The sequence below is a fragment of the Varanus komodoensis genome, unplaced genomic scaffold (genome assembly GCF_004798865.1).
Source record: "Varanus komodoensis strain SLA01 unplaced genomic scaffold, ASM479886v1 scaffold1, whole genome shotgun sequence".
Lineage (NCBI taxonomy): Eukaryota > Metazoa > Chordata > Lepidosauria > Squamata > Varanidae > Varanus > Varanus komodoensis.
Genome location: NW_025335268.1, coordinates 104,100,052 through 104,102,612, shown reverse-complemented (window position 1 = coordinate 104,102,612; position 2,561 = coordinate 104,100,052).

The following is a 2,561-nucleotide window of genomic DNA, read 5'->3' as shown; positions in this document are numbered from 1 at the left end:
AGAGGAGTCTGCCATGTTTAGATTTTCCAGATTTAGATGCGGAGCAAGTTTTCTTTCAGGGCCTCCTTCCAATAGCAACTGTACTGAGGTGATCATATGCCACTGGCTTCCTCCGTTCTATCACTTCTCTGTTACGCCCACTAGATCTAGATTCTCCTTTAGAACAAGGAAGGAGCTGTGAGAATTTTCATGAAAAAAAATCCATTAAACTTGTTTGAAAATGGAAGTTTTACCTCTGTTTACAGATATCATGATAGTATAAGCATGATTGTGTCCCTCAAGGTACTTTAAATAAGTCTAATGCAATGGAGGTGATCTATCTTTTCTGGTGCTATTACGAAGTTGCAAAATTGTGCTTTGTTGTGTTAGACCATTTGAGACGACAACTAGTACATTTTAAGGAGGTTAATGGGACTTCATTCTTCAAGAAATTGCTACACATAGTATTCCATTTTTAAAAAAGAAGTCAGAATATTTATTGGTGTATGTGTATGTACAAAGTTGCCTGTCTTTCATTTTCAATACAGGCTTATGGGCGAAGTAGGTATGGTATAGACAATAGATCTTTACTAGAGGAAGCAAGTCCAGCCCAGTATGGGGTCAAAACAAAGAAGAGAGGAAAAGGTTCTAATTTGTTTTAGTTTTTCCTCCAGCTTTTGCTTTTACAGCAGGATTAAGTAATGCATACTATACTTTGATGGCACGCATATGGAGCATAGGTTTCCTGTGGCTATTAGCAAAGGAGGAGCTCCAGATTCAGCTAATATCAGGGGGAGAGTTGTTGCTGGCAGGTTTTTATCCTGGAGGCTGACGTAAATGGAACTTAAATCTGATCTAGCAGGGCCCTTTTCATGTTATTCAATTGATACACCCAAGATGACAAATCACAACAGGAAGAGCCAACAAATCTGGAACCAAAGCTATTTAATAGATCACACTTAGAATGGCTTCTTTTAACTTGTGTATGAAATACTTGGGCAACGGTATCCAGTACTGTTGCTGTGTTGTGATTTAGTCAGTGTCCCCGCTGGTGCATCAGGAAGCTGGCAGATGCTTAACCAATGCAAGAAAGAAGCAATTCTGTTAGTTTCCCTTTGCTTAAGGATCCTGTCGTTTCCCATGTTGATAATGATGATGCTTGCTAGTGCACCGACATGGCAAGATACTGCCTTTGAAGAAATATATCATGGTGGCCAAGCCAAGGTTTGGGAGCCACGTGAGGCTTGTTGAGCTTATTTTCCAGCTCACAGAGACCTCACAGCCCTCCTTCCCCCAGTCCGTATCCCAGTGATGGCTTGGGCTTCTCCCATGGCTGGGCTCTCCCAGGGCTGCTGACCCATCCTGCTCTGACACTCAGGACCGATGAGCGCAAAGACTGTTTGGCAGTTCTACCTCTGTCAATACTCCAAGCGGCAAATCCGGTGGTGCTCTTGCAGGCAGCGGCAGTGGTTATTTTGGTGGTGGCAGCATTTCTGCAGTGTCAGCCACCTCTGCTGTGACCTTGCCCCAAGTGAAGAAGCCAAAGATGGAGTAGATCCAGGCTGAGCACAAGCTCTGCTTTCAGAATGAGCATGGGATAACTTGGTGGGAAGAGTGGCCAGAAGTAGCAATCTCCCATGCACCACCTTTGGCTTCTTCACTAGCAGTAGGGCTGCAGCCCAGGTGACCACCACTCAAGGTGCCAAGGAAGTGCTGCCACCACCTCCGATACAACTATCAGATTTGCCGTCTGGAATAATGGCTGAAGTAGAACCGCCAAAGCAGCTTTGTGCTTGCCAGCCGCAGCAGGCAGGGCGTGCTGGAGCAAGGTCTTGCAGGGCCACTGGCCCAATCCAGAGGGAGGAGTGGGTTGCCTGGAGGCCCTGAATGAGGTAGTCCCAGCATGCCCCATGCTGCACCTGCTGAGTTTAAAAAGTTCACTACGAAGTAGGTATCTTGACCCCTTCCTGAATGTGGAGAGTGGGGACCAGTCGTAGCTCCTAAAATAACTTGTGCTTCTTATGTGACAGCTCCTGACTGCAGCACCTTCAAAGGTCCCTGATAGAATTCCCACTGGAAGACCATGCCCTAACACTGAATTCCCAGCACGTGTCACTAAACTGTGATTGCCCTGACAACAGTAAAAAAGCACCCTGCTGTTTTCAATTAATATCACATTTGCTTCAAGCAGTTCTTGTTTCTAAAGGTCCATTTTTTTGGGAAGGGCATGCTACAGTTAATGTTCCAGGTGTCTATGCCCCTTACCATGCACATTAAAAAAGACATACATTGATAAACAAGACTTTCATAAAGTCATAATGCATAATAAACAAATAAATATTTGTTCATGTCTTGCGGCACTCAAACGTTTACTTCATGTAGGTCTTCTGTTGAATAATTCTGGTTGTATATGATACTTTCATACTGTATATGATATATATGATATATGATACTGTATATGATACCTGGTGTATATGATACTTTAATTGGTTACTGCAGCAAAACAGAGGGCCATCTTTAACTTTTGCAAGTGGTCATTAGCTTACCCTCCCAACAGCACAAACATAAATTAAACAAGCCAA